Source organism: Mus musculus, chromosome 9 (assembly GCF_000001635.26).
Source record: "Mus musculus strain C57BL/6J chromosome 9, GRCm38.p6 C57BL/6J".
Lineage (NCBI taxonomy): Eukaryota > Metazoa > Chordata > Mammalia > Rodentia > Muridae > Mus > Mus musculus.
Genome location: NC_000075.6, coordinates 60,332,055 through 60,350,562, shown reverse-complemented (window position 1 = coordinate 60,350,562; position 18,508 = coordinate 60,332,055). Strand labels below are relative to the sequence as shown.

The following is an 18,508-nucleotide window of genomic DNA, read 5'->3' as shown; positions in this document are numbered from 1 at the left end:
AGTGGGTATGTAGGGGAATGTCAATATCATTTGGATTGGCATTGCTTGAAAGTATGTCTTTTCATGTGTTTGTTGGCCATTGGTTTATCTTATTGCAGAGATGTCTGTTCAAATCATTGGCCCATTTGGACTTCTGTGTTGCTTACTAATAGGGATACTCTGAGGATTTTGCCAATGTGTGAACCTTACAAAAGCTATCACTAGGCATTTTTTGGGGGTGAACAGGGTTTCTCTGTGTAGCCCTGGTTCACCTAGAACTCACTCCGTAGACCAGCTGGCCCCTAACTCACAGAGATCCATCTGCCTCTTTCTCCCAAGTACTGGGATTAAAGGTTGTTCTACTACCATCTACCTGACAATATCACCATTAGGGACTACTATGATAGTTAATATTGTCATTTTGACAGGATCTGGATTTACCTGGGAGACAACCTTCCAAATATGTGTGTGCAAGGGGCTTTCTAGATTGAGTTCATAGTGGAGAGAAGACCCACTTCCCACTTCAAATGTGGTTGGTGCCAGTGTGGGCTGGGCTCCAAACTCAATAAAAGAAAGAAGTGGGTTGAGCCCTAGCGTTTATCTCTCTCTGCTTCCTAACTGCAAGACACAATGCAGGCAGCTGTTTGATGCTCCTGCCCTCGTGCCTTCCATGGCAGGATGTACTGTATCCTCAGACTGTGAGCCAGAACAGACCCTTTCTGTAAGGCCCTCTGTCAGGAACTTTTTTACAGCGACGGGAAAAGGAGTTAGGACATTGCCATCATGAATGTGGTCATCATTAATCTGGAATGATATTCTGATTATTTGACCCTTATAGGACTTTCAAACATCCCCTCTACGGTCTTTTCACTTTGTTGATAATGTCCTTTGGCAGTATTGATTATCATGATAGCCAGTTCATTTCTCTTTTGTTGCCTATGCTTTTGAAGTCCTGGTCTCACATCCCACTGCCAAGTCCCAGGCTGTAAAGATTTACCCTATGTTTTCTTCCAAGAATTTTACAGTTTCAATGCTTAAATTTATGTCTTTGATTATGTTGAGTTCGCTTTCATATGTGGCATGAGGTAAGGACCCAAACGCATGTAGCTGCTCAATTGTCTCAGCATCATATGTTAAGAGAATATTCTTTCCCTTTGAATAATCTTGGCACCTTTGTCCCAAAGCACTTGGCCACAGACTCCATTCTACTCCTACTGATCTATGCCTAACCTTTCCATGTTCCTACTCTGCTTCATAATTATCAACTTTTAGCCAGTTTTAACTATGAATCTTTAGTGCTCTTTGTTCTTCTCTGTTAATTAGCAACTCTGTTCTTCTGCAATATTCAATAGCACAAGGATTATTACTTGCCCAGGGAATCAGCTGTGTATGCCATAAAAGCCACACATGTATGTATATTCATTCTCTCTCTCTCCCTCCCTCCCTCCCTCCCTCCTTCTCTTCCTCTCTCTGTTTAATATGATGAGACTTCATTTCTTCTATCAAAGGCTCCCCTGAATATTTTCCTCCTTTTCTGGAGCTTTATGGCTGCTCAGAACCCTCAGCCGAGGGTCCCTCTTCAGGAAAGTACCCAGCTCTGCCTTTCCTGTCTTCATTACCAACCCTGATTGTTGGTGTACTTCCTTAGGACAAGGTCTCTGAATGAGACCCCAGGAGGCTCTGCAAGTGGATTGCAGTTGAGATCATTTTTTTGACTGAGGTTTCTCAGGGACCCTCTATGTCATCAACAGGTAAATTGCTCAGCCCATCAGCAACGCCCTAGGGTGGAGTTCCTGTGTTGAGAAAGTGTAGAGACTCAGCCCAATCCTTACATCCAGGCAATTGAGGACATTCCTCCTCCATAGTTTCTATCTGACTCTCTGGAAGAGCACAAGTAAAAAACTCAAAAAACCCACAGAGTCTTCTCGTGCTCAGGCTTTACCTTAGACGCGTATTTAAGTGCTGTGGACCTCGGATTCTCCCTGTGCTGGTGCCCGGATCCTAACTCTGCAGGACTAATACCCAGATCAGATTAAAGGGGAGGCAGGAAAGCTATGGGGCCCCACATCTGGTGGAGGGACTCAGATGCTCTGAAAACCCTCCCACCTCCTTCATAGATGCTGCTGCTCATTGTGCAAAAGTTTTAGATTCCCAAGAATCGATGTGTTCTTTCTCCATTGCACATTGTCTTCCTAGATCCTCAAACTAAAACAAAACCTGAAATACACAGATTAGAGAGACAGCTTTACAAGCTCTCCAGAAGCAAATGAAGACAGACAGGCCTCATGTACTAGAAATAAGTCGGGTGGCCTGTGCCATTACATTGAATCGTGTTCTTTAATCCTCTCTTGACCTTCAGTTTGGAAGCTATTGCTTCTGTTTCCCTGATGTACTGGCCTAGTGCTTTTTGCTTTTGCTCTGGACTTTGATGAGTCTGAGTGAGACAGCAGGGATGAGAGGCACAGAGGAGACTAGTCTGAAGAGGAGCAATTAGAGGCATGGGTGGCTGTTTATGAGTCTGTTCTAAACATTTTGCCATATTTTGAAGCTTTAAGCCATAGGTCATAGTCTAGTGTTTACTTTCAAAATGCTTGGTTGGGAGACAGGAGCAAGCGGAAGAACTAGATGCTTTGTATTCCTGGCATATTTGTTCTGCCCTCTTCAGAGGGTGGCTGGGGAGAAAGGAAGACCTCTGGGGCCACCGCCTCCTTTGTTGTTCTGGGCAGTTCACTTCTGCTTGGGGAAACTTATAGGTCATGTGCAGTGCAATTTAAAAAGTGTGCATGAAGGGAATGCTACTTAGAATGTCTGTGGTCATCTACAAGTCCTGCTGGTTATGGGTGCCACTGTAAGAACCCCTCCAGGATCTCAATCATTTGCCAGGCCTGCCTTGAGAGTTCTGGAAACTAGAGTTTTCCCTCTCCCTAAGCTATCCTTACTGTTGGGACTTTCAGAGCTGTCCTGAGATAGCAGGGATCTTAGGATAGTTGAGTACCTGTTGATTGGAGTGGTCAGGCTGTATTTGCTGAAGTCTTTTTCCACTCGCTATACTAAACCCCTCAGCCCACAGGTAAGTGGAGCTCAGCTGTTAAATACCTATCACTCGTTTTTCTCCTGTCCCAAAAGTCTCTAAGCACACACTAGGGCAAAAATAAAGAGTTCCAATAACATTATGTGTTCTTTTTCTTGTTTTAAACTCTTCGTGTAACGTCTGGCAGGGAGCTGGTACACAAAAGAACTCGATTAAGTACCAAATTAAGAACTTACAAGCACGATAATAAAGTAAATGGATTGTGCTGGCGCGTTCTAAGTGGAGATCAAAGCATCTTTGATAAACATCTTCCCCAGGAACCAACTCCCAGCTCCTGAATTCATGGCCCGGGGGGTCTGCTTGCTCCACCACCATCCTCCAAAGAATGTCCATTTATTTCCCTTTTAGGACACAAGAATTTGCTGGCTGAGGTGATTCAATCCAAACAGAACATGTTTCATGTAAAATAATCCGGGTCTTTGATTACAGGATAGAAAGCCCCTTCTGCCCTCAGATCACTTCCACCAACAACCTTATACAATTCTTCCTTTAAAGGTTGTGATTGTTTTATTTATGTGTATCTTTGTTTGTCCTTAAACAGAGACAGAATGCAGTACGGGGGGAAATCTACTCTATTTGCATCAGTCAGAAATAACTAAGTGTTCTTCCTTCCTTGCTATTGGAAGTTACTGGCTGACTTCTTTTTAGCGCTTCTCTGCGTGTTTTCCGGCCATTTGTGTCCTTTTAATGAATTGTTCCTTGTTTTTTTGATAATTAAAGGGTTGCTCTTTCCATATGCCTTTCATTTGCCCTCGTATTTTGTGGCAGAAGGGAACTTTGTTCTCTCCCATTCTTTACCCCCATTCTGAATTACTAGAGTTTTCTAACTGTGATGACACATCGGAATCCATTCCCTGGCATCTTTCAAAATGATTGAAGTTCATCTCCCAATTCTACATTAATTATGTTGGTCTAGGGCAAAGCCGTTGTTCTAGTCAAAAATAGTCACCATTCATGTGCACGTGCCTCTCTGTGTGTGTGTTTATGTGTTTATGTTTTGTTTTGAGACAGAGTCTTGCTTTGTAGCCCTGCCTGGCCTGAAACTCACATCGATTAGACTGGCTTAGATACTCCTGTATCTGCCTCATAAGTGTTGGGATTATAGATTAAAGGCATATGTAGAGTTCTCTGTCTTTATTTGGTGATAGGCAGAGCTGTTATCTCCATGTTGGAATAAATAGCCGTGGTGGTGGAGGGTGGAGATGGGCAGAATAGAGCAGGCAGATAGACAGAGAAGTGAAGACCATAAGAGCTAAGAGGAAAGCCAGGTATCCAACAGAATAGAGGTACCGCAGGCACTGGAACAGAAGCTATGGCTGGAGGGCCAGTGTAGGCGTCAGAGGGACACCTGAGCAACACTTGGATTGGACAGTGAGGTTCCGACAGCTATGCAGAGCAGGCCAGTCTGCTTGATGCCCTGAGATCAGATCAGAACCATTCCTACTCAGTCAAGAGGCAAGCAGGCTGGTTTGTGAAGTTCTGGGGAAACTGGCACTGGGGATTAGAAGCTGCGGTCTCCACACATACTCCTTCCCAGTCTTGTGCATTCTTCCCGCTCAGCAGGAAGTGTGTGTAACTTGAGGGGAAATGGCATGTGATGACCTGCTAGTCACGTCTAGGTTGCTGAAGCTCATGAGTTACAGAGCTGAGTGGTACTTCCTTCTAACACTGCAGCTCGGATGCTGTGTGCTGAATCCTCATGCAGACCTCCTTCCCTTGACCATTCTTCTCTGTGCAAAGGGCTCAGGAGGGCCTCCCAGCCCAGCCTCACACTTGCCTGAGTCCCTGGTTTGGCTCCAGAAATAGCAAGTTCTGTCTAAGAGGAGAATACTGCCTACTGTACCTTGAATGGAACACTTGACCATTCTGATCCCCGAGCTCTCAACCGGGAGGGGATGCTAGGGGAAACCCTGGAGATCTATGAGCTGGGTGTGATGACCTGTAATCCCAGCACCCAAGAGGTACAAGCAGGCAAATCCCTGTGGGTTTGAGGCCAGTCTGGAGTTCCCAGCCAGCTAGGGATACAGAGGGAGACCCTGCCTCAAAAAGCAATGTGTAATAAAATTGAGCTTTCTCAGTATGTGGCAGGAGGGTTCAGAGGCTCAGGAGTCGCTGGGTCCGAGCACTGTGCATCTGCCATCAGACAGTACGGTGGCTGGAGGTTGAGGTGGAGTTGCCACAGACTCTAATTAGGGTGTCGAGGGAAGAAATGGGTAGTCAGCACGGGCTATGTTTCACAAATATTTGGCCCACAGTGTTGTCTGCTTTGGCTAAGGAGAGAATGGGAGGGAAATGATATAATGGTCTCTAAAGTTGCAAAGGGTGATGTGTGAGGTGCTAGCTTGTAAATGTGAAACGCAGATGCCGGGTTGTAGGTGGATCCTACCGTTGAGACTTTTGCTTCTTTGGTTTTGGTTTGGAATTTGGGGAACTATGGGCTTTGTACAAGCTGGTGTTTTGGGGATGTGTTGCCTATTCTAGACTTGTATTTCTGGCTTTTCCCTCCAGCCATTCACTACAGAAGTTTCCCATTTAATATCATTCATCCTAAGTACTACCTCCTCTTTACTGATGTCCTAGGTCCTTGGTGTCCTTATTTTCCTGGTGTTGAACATATGTCATAACCTGGCACCGTAAGTCTGGCATGGTTGCCATGAGCAATATCGCCTGACCACTAAAGGCCACATATGTCCTTTAATAACTCCCAGGTCTTGTGCTTCAGATGCTACGGTGTGATGCCCATGGAGGCCTATCGCTAAGCAGACAGATCTGATTGCTTTTCCCTTGCTCCACACTTCTGCAGAGAACAGCTCATTGAGAGGGGCATGTCTCCAAGGAGGCACATTGGGTGCAGACTGTCCATCCTTGGCACTTCCTTGGGTAGGGTGCCTTCCACACTAAGGTCTGAACACAGGAGCTGCCCCAGAGGTGAACTTGCCTGTGACCAGCCGAGAGACCTGTGCCTCATAAAGACTAGAGCCTCTCTCCTCATGAATGGGAAGGAAACTTTGTTCTTTCTGGATAAGACCTGCTGGAATGAGGAGGAAGAGGTAGCCTGCTTGCTTTACAGAGGATGAGCGTTACCATGGCAACAATGTTGCCGACTGAAAACTGTCCTGGATAGAGGTCAAGACGTGTGTGTCATGTGTGTGTCATCAATTCTGAATTTTGCCATAGAGAAAATGATAGTCCTGTTTCAGTAGATACTGCTTCCAGAGAAGCTAAAATATTTGATATTGCTTTGCGTATTTAAAAATGTTTGGCAGCACAATGGTCAGTATTATCACTAAAATTCCAGCCCCAAATCTCTCTTTTCTCATTTCTTGCCAAGCCTGAGAATCCTTTCAGCATTTTCCCTGGGGTTTGAAAACATACATGTATTCCCTAAAACCCTTGAAATTAGTTTTGGGGATCCAGGTGCTACTGGTTCTGGAGGTGCCTCAAGGGAGGCTCTAGCCTTATCTATTGGCAGAGTAGATTCCATGTAAGGGACCCTGCTCAAAAGTAACCAACAGGCCGCATCCCGGGTAATTAATCTCACTAACCGACTTAGGGATTTATGCAAAGTGAGTGTCAGAGAATAAAAGCTCATTAATCATCCTGGCATCATGAGCTCATGTTGTTATGAAATAAATATGCTTTCTAAGTGGATCCAGATGCTATCAGATACGTGTTTCCAATAAAGACGCTTCTCGCCTTGGCCACGGCAGTAAACACACAGGCGTGTGTGTAGCACCTCTTCAGGGCATTGTGCACGTGCCCTATCCTCTTCCCTTTAACCTCTTTCCCAGCCCTCTCAACACTGTGAGAAGCAGAGGAGTGTTTTCTGATGGGAATCCTAGGGCAAACTCTTAAAAAGGTGGAAGATGTTTCTCCATGTCTCAAGAGTTAAGGGTCACGTGATGGATAAAATGGCTACCACATCGTCAGTCTCGTGCCAGCCTGGAACAGAATGTTCTGCTCTATTCATCTTTTTGCCTAACACATCAAAGTATGAATTGCAAATCAGGCCGTTACCAGTCACCAGAGGACACGTTTGAGTCTTAGAGACCCCCTGCAATCTGTTATGTGCGGATGGACAGATGGAGCTATGTCCAATTACAGCCAAAGTCCAGGTTCTTGATGTGGGTAGACTGTCTTCTCAAGACTACCTCCAGGGTGGGCCATGGGACTACAAGGCAAGGGAAGAGGGAATTCAGCGCTGTTCCGGGCTGTGGTTATCACTGATGGGAGACGGACACATGAGGGTTCCACTCCTGACTGCTACTTTCTAACTGGCACTGCCAAAGGTCTTCTGCCCCTCTGAGCTCCCTTTCTCTGCTACTCTGAGTTTGGGGGAAGATTAGTGAGGTTGTCATAATAAACATTCAGTACCTGAGATGAGCCTGAGGTATGGTAGCATCATTCTTTGTCATTGAAAAGTCATTCTCAACGGGGAGTGAATGTTCTAGTTTGCTTTCTTTTGCTTTTAGAAGCACTACAGCCACAGCAACTTGGGCAAATGGGGGCTTATTTTATCTTACACTTTCAAGTCATAGCCCATGATCGAGAGAAGTCAGGGCAGGGATTCAAGGTGGGAACCTAAAAGCAGGAACTGAAGCAGACTGTGGAGGAATTCTGATATCCGACTTGCTTTATATAACTGGCTCTCTCCCCACAGCCAGCTCTTATTTTCTGACCACCTGCACAGGAATGGTTCTCACAATGGGCTGGGACTTCCTACATTAGTCATTAATCAAGAAAATGCTCCACAGATCTGATTAAGGCAAGTTTTTCACTATTTAATTCTCATTCTTCTCCTCCTCCTCCTCCTTCTTCTTCTTCTCCTCTTCCTCCCCCCTCCTCCTCCTCTTCATTATTGTTATTATTATTTTATCTTTTTATTGATTCTTTATGAATTTCATACCAGATACTCCAATCTCACTCATCTGTCCCTCCTCTTGTACCTGCCTTCCACCTTACAACCTCTCCTCACAACAGAGAAAAGAAATCTCATTGTAGAAGCTGTGGTGTGTCACAGTGTGTCCCACAGTTCACCCTTCTATCCACACTTTTTTGCTTGCAAATGTTCGTTGTAATAAGGTCTCTGGCTTCTGCTTCTCTGTCAATACTGGAACCTCACTGGGACTCCTCTCAGATATCTTGTACTACCCCGTGTCATGGAGATCCTGTAGTTTTGGATCTGCAGGACTGGCCATCATGCACTCCAGAAGTTCATCATTGATGGAGTAGATGTTGGGGCAGGCCAATTCAAAACCCTGGATCTGGACCTGAGAGGTATCAGACTTGGCCAGCCCATCAGCTCTTGAGGCTGGTTCACCAGCAACTGCCCCCCCTGAACCAGGTCCAACTCTATCCTGCTGCCCAGGTGAGGTGCAGGGCCTGCTCTCCCAAGTGTTGCAGCTGGTGAGGGACATGGCTTCCACTCTCATGACCCTGAGCCCAGCTCTTCTGCCTGCCATAGATGGTGAGAGATAAGGAAGGGAAGGAGAGCATCTCTCCTTCATCCGTGCCACCGCACAGCAGACAAGAGGCAGGGCTGCTCTCCTGCACTTTCCCTCTCTTGGGCAGCTCATCTAAAACCTCCATATCCAGGGCCAACTCTACTGTTCTGCCTAGGTGAGGTGCAGGGCTTATTGTCATGACTCCAGGGCTAGCTCTCTGGCCTGCCAAAGGACAAGGGTAGTAGAGGGCATCTCTCTCTTGCCCACTCTGCCACATGGAAGACAGGTTTCAGGGTCAGCTCTCCTGTGCTCAGACCCTTAGGGCCGGCTCATCTGCACTCCTGCCATTGGGGTCAGCTCTACTCTGTTACCCAGGTAAGGTGCAGAACTGGCTTTCCTAAGTGCAGCAGCAGGCATGGGACAGGCCCAGCTATCCTGCTCTTATAGCCTCATTGGGGGCCAACTCTCCCACCTGCCACTGGTGATGAGGACAAATGGGAGGAGACAAGAGGCAGGGCCAGTTCTCCCATGCCCCTGCCAACAAGGACCAGCTCTACTGTGCTGCCCAGGTGAGGTGCTGCTCTCCCAAGTACACAGTTAGTAAGGCATAGGGCATCTCTTTAGCTCTCACAACCCTGGGGGTCAGCTCCAGTGCCTGCTGCAGGTTAAGTACTATCGTAAAGAAGTGGAGAGATGGCTGACTCTGTCAAGTACCTGCCGTGGTACCATGTCCATCTAAGTGCAGATCCCTAGAAATCATGTAAAAGCTGGCTGCTGTGGTTTGTATCTGTAAGCCTGGTAAGGAGTTGCAAACAAGCAGATCCCAGGAGTTCATGGGCAAGCCAGCCTAGCTAAATTAGCAAGCTCCAGGTTTGGTGAGAGACCTTGCTTGAAAATAACACGGAGAGAGATAGAAGACAGCACCCAACATTGACCTCTGGCTGCCACACTTAGGCACACATATGTACATATGCACACACACACACACACACACACACACACACACACACACACACAGCACCATCCAAGAGTGTTCCTTATTGCCCTCCCTTCAAGTGTTGCTCTGTAGTCAAAAGACCACATTGTCTCCTTTGTTCTTGGGGTCACTCTTTGTAATTAAGAGTCCATTTCCTCTGCCTCATGGGCTGGCTACTCAGCTTATCCTCAATGACCTGTGAGGGTGGATTTCCATATCATACTTTAGTCACAGCAGGGGCAGTGTAGCTTTAATGTGAAGTCCCATCTTTCTCAACTGTGGTCCATTGCTGTGTTGGGCTCCATCCATGGCTTCAGGTGTTAGGGCGGATGGATGCACCATGGCACTGACCCATTAGGGTTCGATGTGTCAGGAGTCTCAGATTTGATGATTTCACTCAAAGGAAACACAGGACGTGGGAACCCTTTAGACCAGTGGTTCCCAATCTTCCTTCCCAGTACTGCGACCCTTTAATCCAGTTCCTCATGTTGTGGTGACCTCACCTATAAAATTATTTCACTGCTTATTCATAGCTGTAATTTTGCTACGCTATGAATTGTAATGTAAATATCTGATATGCAGGATATCTGATATACAAACCCTGTGGCGTCTCAGCCCACAGATGGAGAAACAGGCTTTAGACAGGTAGTTATAGTCTATATATTGCAAAGAGAGGTAAAATTGGGCAGGGGGTAGAAGTGCATGGGGGTAAAGTCAAGCAAAACCAGACACAAGATTCCACATATGCAGTGGAGTTACACCGATTGCCCCACCAGTGAGTGACAGGTGACCACAGACGTGATGCATGCTTAGCCAGAGAAGCATCTGAGCCTTGGTGTCCAGGGTTTGTATTGAGGTCAGTTACCTGGAAGTGCAGTAGCTTATATTGATTGAGGTCAGATACTTAGGCTCCATTTCCCCTCAACCCCTCAGCCCAACCCCAAAGCCAAAGCAGTCCTTCACTATCATCTTGGTAGGATCAGCTTATCTGGCCACACTGGTGCCGCTGATTTATACATTAGGCATGAAGTAAGTATTCACCCTGAGATAGCGTGGCCCAAGTCCTTGAAGCATACACAAGCCTACTCTTAGAGGGTCTGGCTTAGGGTTTTGTGCTTAGCCCCGGAACCTCCCAAGAGTCAGTCCTGAAACCCTGCTTTAGCACATGCAGGGGTTGAGTATTGAAGGCCTGCTCTGTTGTCTCTTCCTTGGCCCTTTCTGATTTTCCTTTTAAAGGATTTATTATTTTTATTTTATGTAAAGGTAAGTTTTGTTCTCTCGGAATAATGCAGCCCTGTTCTCCTGCCTGTAGCCAGAGAGGTTTCCCCCTTCAGTGACCTCCACTCAGATAAAGCCATATTCTTGATTAAACCCAAGCAAAGGACTTACAAATGAGGCGCCATGAGCGAGTCTGTGATGTAGAAGCAGATGTGTGTAAGCACTGGTAGACAAGTAGGAAGATGGCAGTCTGTACCCCAGTGTGACTGTGGGCCTCTCAAGGGAACAAATCATGCTTAGACATTTCTTACACTGACTAGCCGTGTGTCTCTAGCTTTGTGAGTTACATTGCTCAAAGGAATTAACTTAGAAAACATTGGAAGACTAAGTAAAGTTTAAATTTGGATATAATATAGATATCTAAATAAGACCTGCACAATGACAATATCAGTTGGCATCCCAGCAATAATGGATATAATCCTATGGGGATCCATCCCTCGGTAAAGAGCCACAGGCAGTTAGTGCCCGCTCTAACTCCTCCTCTAGAGGAGGAAACAATATTCTCTAGGGATGAGAGCACCCTGATGGGTTATATAACTCCAAGCAGTTATCTTAAAACATACACACACACATATTGCCAACACTAAATGGGCTCAGAGGGGTGTATTTATACAGTGTTGCTGTGTGTGTATATGTTTGTGTTTGAAAAATATAAATACACATATTTTTAAAGAAGAGGTCATGAATCGAGAAGAAATGGCACAGAAGACTTGGAGGGGAATTAGTGTAGGGTGAAAATAAAGTAAAAACGATACTCAGGTGTGAAGTTCTCAAGCATGGTAACAAAATAAATGCTCCTTAATTAAACAAAAATATGTACAGTCCCAGCACTTAGGAGGTACAGGCCAGCAGATCTCTGTGAGTTGAGTTCAAGGGCAACCTGGTCTACATAGTGAGTTCCAGGACAACCAGAGTTACACAGTGAAACCTTGTTTCAAACACACACACACACACACACACAAACACACACACACACACACACTCATAGAGAGATCTCAAAATACCAAAGTGAATGGTGAGGCCTTGAGGAATGATGCCTGCGATTGTCCTCCTGTCTCTGCACATATGCATACACATATGAGTACATACATGCACACAAGTGCACTCGAGCATACACACAAACATATACACATATAAGAGAAGAGTGATATGGCTGTTACTCTGAGATCATAAACATCCTGGCTGTAAGCAAGCAAGCTCTTGAAGATAGCTCATGGAAAAAACATTGTCCTGTTAGGTAAAAGCCTCTTGGCCAGTTGTATTGAAGTCTGACTTGCCTTCAACATGAGCTGTAAACCAGAGCCTAGGGTGAGCGACTTTTCTTTCTTCCCACATTGCTGTAGCTTTCCCTATTTTTTTTTCATCTTGCCTCAAGATAACATTCCACCCCTTGGGGGTTTTTTTGGTTTTTGTTTTTTGTTTTTACCATTTTACAGTATGTTATTTGGTGGTTTTCAGTGTAGTCACTGTGTTGTGTAATCATTGCCTCGAGTTAATTCTATAACTTTACAATCCTGCCCAACAGAACCTTGTTTTCCGGCCACTGCTCCTCTTGTATCCTGAAGCCATTGGCTGCTTCCTTTCTCTTTAAATCTTCCTGTGGTAGGAATTTCATATAAGTAGCATTGTTCCGTACAGGGCCGTTTGTGACTGGCTTCCTTTATTTAGCTTGTTGTCATATACCAACAGTCTTCCATGCCGTGGCGTGTATAAGGTCTGCATTTATTTAATCACTACATAATATTCTATAATATACTCTATCCATCTGTTTATGGGCAGTTGGATCAGTGCCTCTATGAACATCGGTGTGTGAGCTTAGTGAGGACGCATATTTCACTTGTGCTGGGCATATTCCCGGGAGGGAACAGCTGGATCATATGGCAACCCCGCATTTTTTTCCTCTGAGGAGCTGCCACGCTACTTCCCATGGCCGACGCCATTTCACAGGTGCCAGCATCCCAGGAAGACTCCAACTTCACCTCCCTGTTGACATTTTTTATCCCCTTTCTTTTCTGATTGGTAGGGCATAGCTTGTTGGGATTTTATTTTGTCTTGCACTAATGTCTCCTGATGTACAAAGTTTGTATGTTTACTGACTATTTGCATATCTCTTTAGGGAAAATACTCATTTGAATCTTTTGTTCATTTTAAAGTTGGGTTGTTTTTCTTTTTGTTATGGTTAAATTGTAACTTTCTTTGTCTACTCTAGATATTTATCAGATCCATTTTCTAATATTTTCTGTCAGTTTATCTGTTCACTCTCTTGATTGTGTCCTTTGAAGTGCAAAAGTTTTAAATTTCGATTGGTGGTTTGTTATTTTCTTTTCTTCTGTTGCCTGCGTGCTTGGTTTTACACTTATGAACCCACTGTCTTCTTCAAGGTCACGATTCATACATCTTTTTTTTTCCAATTTTTTATTAGGTATTTTCTTCATTTACATTTCAAATACTATCCCAAAAGTCCCCTATACCCTCCCCCTTTCTCCCCTACCTACCCACTCCCTGTGTTACCCCTGGTGTTCCCCTGTACTGGGGCACATAAAGTTTGCAAGACCAAGGGGCCTCTCTTCCCAATGATGGCCGACTAGGCCATCTTCTGCTGCATATGCAGGTAGAGGCATGAGCTCTGGGAGTACTGGTTAGTTCATATTGTTGTTCCACCTATAGGGTTGCAGACCCCTTCAGCTCCTTGGGTACTTTCTCTAGCTCCTCCATTGGGGGCCCTGTGTTCCATCCAATAGCTGACTGTGAGCACCCACCCAGGGATCCATCTCATAATCAGCCATCAAATGCAGACACTATTGCATATGCCAGCAAGATTTTGCTAAAAGGACCGAGATAGAGCTGTCTCTTGTGAGGCTATGCCAGTGCCTGGCAAACATACATCTTCTTCTAGTATTTTTATAGCTAAAGCTTCTATATCATTTTGGTCTCAGATCCATCTGTATGTGCTGTGAAGTAAGGGCCCAGCTTCATTCATTTGCATATGACATCCAGTTGGCCTAATACCATTTGTCTATGAGTCTCCCCCCCCCCCAATGGTCTTGAAATCATTTTTGACATTCATTCATTCTCATTCTCATTCTCTCTGTCTGTCTGTCTGTCTGTCTGTCTGTCTGTCTGTATCTTTTGTTTCTTAACAGTTATGTGTGTGTTCGGGTCCAGGTCCTGCTGTAGTGAGAACAGGGTCTGGCATGAAGGCCCCAGCGCTCCTGCCTTGCTTTGCTCTCTATTCTCCCACTAATATTCTGAAGTGCTGCTGGTGCCCACTTGGGCAGCTCATCTTCATGCCGCAGCATTATTCATACAAGCCCTAAAAGTCTGAGTAATAACTTTAGCTCCCAGCCAGACCAGCCAGATAATGGCTACCCCTCTGCCTTGTAGGCGGTGCTTTCTACACAGTGCTCTTTGAACCCCTGCCTCCTCTAATCCTGCCACTTTGGCCTCCTACAGTTCTGCCTAGTTCTTTATCTACTTAGCATGATTCCATTTTATGAAACCAGTACAATCTTTATGACGCTCAGACCATGGGGTTGGATCTGTTAGAAACCAGCTATCACTAAGTTAAAACAAATGCCGGGAACATTGTGCAAGTGCCCTCGCCACAATTCACCAATTATCCTTTGCCTATTACATCAGCTAGGACTGAGTTCACTGTGAAAGCAGTGGATACTCTCCCACCACAAAGAAAGTGGATTAAAGGAGATAAACAGATTTCTCCATGACGGGAACACTTAGTGGGTGATAATCCAGTACTAGGATGCCAGCTGCTTTAGACTTGGGCATTTCCAGGGCACCAGGTGAGAGTGATTGACATCCCGGGATTTGAACCCAGGGCCTCGTTCATGCCCAGCTAATGTCACTAGCATTCTGTCACTGAGCTACATCCCCAGGTGTCACTCATCTACCCTGGGATTTGCTCCTGGTTCTTAGACTCCAGATGCAGTCAGTGGCCCAGCCTTTGTGTTAGATTTTTCAGGAAGTGAGGACAGCGCTCAGACCTGCTGCTTCACAGCAGAAAGTTCCTGGGAGTCACCACAGGATACTTCTACCCACATTCCACTGGCCATACTGGCCTCCTCTGGCCACACCTAACTTCAAGGAAGTCATAGAAGGGGAACGCCACTGGCTCAGCCCAGAGTTCTATTTTTATGAAAGATACTGTGTTTGGGAAGCCATCCAGCGTTCTCTGGCATGCATGTATTACCGAACAGCTCCTAGAACCTGACCTATCCCAAGAAAAAATTTAAACTCATTAGAGAGGTGCTGTACCTCAGACTCGCTGTAGTCTTGGACTCCTAAAACTCTGAGATTCACGTGAGGCATTGGCTGATTTTCTTTCCATCTTGGCCGTCCGTCTGACTGCCAAGTCATTCTCTTACACTTATAAATGATGACTCTAGTGTCCTATGCTGATGTCACACTTCTGTTGTGTGCATATGCACGCTACCGTCAGTCTAGCCCACCCACCATCCTCCCAGTCTCTCCAAGCCAAATGCTAAGGAACTGCCTTTGCTTCTCATCTCTGTGCTTCGATCCATCAGCAACCCTGACCCCTTGTCCTGGACGTGGCCTGTTTCTGTCCTCTTTCTCCCCATCTAGGATACCATCCTCTCCGTGTTCTCCATGCAGCTCAGTGGGCACTTGGCATTTCCTTCAGCCCCGTTCTGTCCTTCCTGATATATGGCCGAGACAATCCACAATTATTTGCTCCCATGACCTCTGTTCAGAACTAAATTATAATAAACCCCTCCATTTTATATATTTGAGCCCAAATTTCCAGTTTCTCAGAATATAAATGTAAATGCAAGTAGGACCAAAAGAGAGAGATTTAAATCGAGTTTATTAAGGTGGGAACTAATTCAGCCTGGCCGGTGATCTTATGAAGAGACTGGTACATGCAGAGAGGAGATGAGCTCCAGGGAAACGACAGAGGAAAGACGAGCCTGAGGTGAGGTGGTCAAGGAAACAGCCTTGCCAGTGCCACGCCCATGCACAGCTCCCTCCTGGAACTATAAGAAAACGTGTTTTTGTATTCGGTTCTGGAGAGGCCTTTGCAAACTAACAGTCTTCCATGGAATGGGTTACCTCTACCCTCTCCCTCTCCCTCTCCCTCTCCCTCTCCCTCTCCCTCTCCCTCTCCCTCTCCCTCTCCCTCTCCCTCTCCCTCTCCCTCTCCCTCCATCCCTTCCTCCATCCCTCTCTCTCCATCTCCCCTCCCTCTTCCTTCCCCCTCCCTCTCTCTCCCTTTTTCCCTCTCCCTCCCTCTTCCTCACCCTTTCCCTCCCTCCTACTCCATCCCTCTCCCACCCCCTCACAAGGCCTTCCTATGCTTGCTGTTCCTGCTTCTTGCAATAATCTGATGCCAGCTCCCTCCTTACCATTCAGATCCCCCACAAATGCTCTCACGGCCTTATTTTATTTCTGAGCCCTACAGAAATCAGCTTAGAAGAGAAAGAGTTTATTCTAACTCACAATTCCAGGTGTATAGTCCATCACCATGGGGAAGTCACAGTGAGGAACTTGAGACAGATGGTCTTGTCATATCCACAGTCAAGAGCAAAGAAAAAGGATACATACTTAGTACTCAGCCAGCTCCCTCTACTCTCACACAGTCCAGGGCCCTAAACCCAGGAGTGGTGCCACCCATTTTCAAGCTGGGTCTTTCCAGATCTGTTGAGACACTCAAGAAGAAATGCCCCACTGAGACTTTGATCCCAGGTGATAGTATGTTCTGTCCAGTTGGTAGTTAAAAGGAACCGCCATAATAGCCTTACACTCTGTCACACTTCCTGCTTTGATACCTGGAATTGTAGTTCCACTAAGGCAGCCAGTTTTTATCTCATCCCATTCCTTGCTATGTCTCCAAAGTGTTAGGACAGCATCTAGCACCTGCTGGAACCTCGTGGGAAGCCCTTGGAATGAAACAGTCAGTGGATGAGAATGTCAGTTGCAATATATGTATTCCTGCTGCTTTGTGAGGAAGGCTAAGGCTGCCCTTGGGAACAGTTTCTTAGGGAAATTGTGGCATCCTTGACTTCCCAACTTTCCAGGCTTAGCGCCTCCCCAATGCAGCTAAACACCGTCTCTGTGTCTCCTGTAACAGTCTCTCTCCACTTTAGCAGATTGGCACTGGTTGAGTGGCTCTTATCTGCTTGTTACCAGGATCCCAAACTTTTTACATTTGCATATTCATAATGAGTTATCTTGGGAATGGGACTCAAGTCTAAACATGAAAGTTGTTTGTGTTTCATTTACACCTTCTGGCCTGAGGGTATTTTTAAACCATATTTTTAATACTCTTGTGTTTTGACAACAGTCTGTCCCAGAGGCCAGGTATAGAATTTTCCACTTGGATTTCAGAGTTTTGAGCTAGGGGTGTCCAGGCTTTACTGACACCAACTCTGTTGGCTGTCACACTGCCACCGCAGTGTCATTGTTGGAATCCATGGTTTCTGTCAGGTAGGCAGAAAACAGCACAGATTGGTTGCCACCAATCAAAGCAAATAAAAGCCATCATTTAAACCTGTCCCATTTTCTCAGCACACATGGCAAAGTGTGTGGAAGATTTCACTAGAGTGTGTATGAGTGTGTGTGTGTGTGTGTGTGTGTGTGTGTGCCTGTGCATGTGTGTGCATTACTCTATACAAAGGCGCTTTGAGCACAGATGTTCTAGAAGCCCTTAGACGTCTTTCTTGGTGCCTAAGAAGTGGTTGCCGAGCCACCACAGGTTTTCTTAGCACGCTGAGTATGGCTGACTGAGAAGTCAGACTGAGCTTTCTTTTTTATCTCTTTTTGTTTTAGGCTGGACTCACATGTCTAGGCTTAGGCTTGATAACTCTGATTTTGATCGGTTATTATAAGAAAAAAAATTCTATTTTTAGTATTTTGCAAGAACCAAGTAGCTATGTTTCCAGCCTCAGACAAACCATACCTATATCATAATCTTGTCTATGTTACAAGAGTGACCACCATGTAGTTATAGTGTACCAAGTATGTTATTTATTCTGAATGATAAATATACCTCCTATGAGAGTGTTAAAATTGACACAGTAGACTCAAATGATCTCTTTTAAGCCTATTTCAAAAAACAGATGCAATGTTTGAAGTCTTACTTTTAAAGATATTAGAACATAAAGGTATACTATTCATTGAATGGGGAGGGGGTGAGTGTGCATGCTTTGGCACATGGGTGGCTGTCACAGAACAACCGTGAAATCAGTTCTCTCCTTCTACCATTGAATTTAGGTTGTTGGGTTTGGCAATAAATGCTTTTAGCCAATGGTCCATCCCCAGCGCTGATCACCTAGAATTGTGCACCCTCTGTGCGAGCTCATTCTTGGAGACAGCTGATCTCCCTCTGTCAGCCTCCATTGATCAGGCTCTTCAGCCCTGTAGAATTTCCACTATCTATGCTGTCACATCAACTGGTATTGCTTCTTGCCAGTCTTGTTCAGGTATCCCTATTGTTGATTATTTGTAGGTACATTTTCCTGTCATTCCTAAGGGCTCTCTAACAGCAGGCATCCTGGGACCCGTCTCTTAATCTCGCCATTCCCTCTTCTGGGATAGTTCCTGAGCCATAGGTGGTACATTGCACTGAAAATGTATCAATTAGGGTTGGGCACCTCATGGAGAGTTAGTCTCTGCATTCTGACTGGACATGTATCTCTGGTGGTCTCCACCAGGCTGGGCTGGTGCACAGGCTATGGGACGGAAGCCAGACCTGGAAGTTAGGGA

The 18,508-nt window shown here is 45.6% G+C and overlaps 1 protein-coding gene and 1 long non-coding RNA gene across 5 annotated transcripts in view; one reads left to right on the top strand and one right to left on the bottom strand.

Moving 5' to 3' along the window:
• The window catches only part of Thsd4 (thrombospondin, type I, domain containing 4), a 555,183-nt gene that overhangs the window by 171,551 nt on the left and 365,124 nt on the right, over nucleotides 1-18,508 (top strand). The gene's annotated exons all lie outside the window — the stretch shown is intronic.
• 2010001M07Rik lies at nucleotides 15,595-16,454 on the bottom strand. The gene is made up of 2 exons (XR_003948171.1): nucleotides 16,244-16,454; nucleotides 15,595-15,780 (listed from the first exon to the last, which is right to left on the bottom strand). It is a non-coding gene; the product is annotated as an RIKEN cDNA 2010001M07 gene (long non-coding RNA).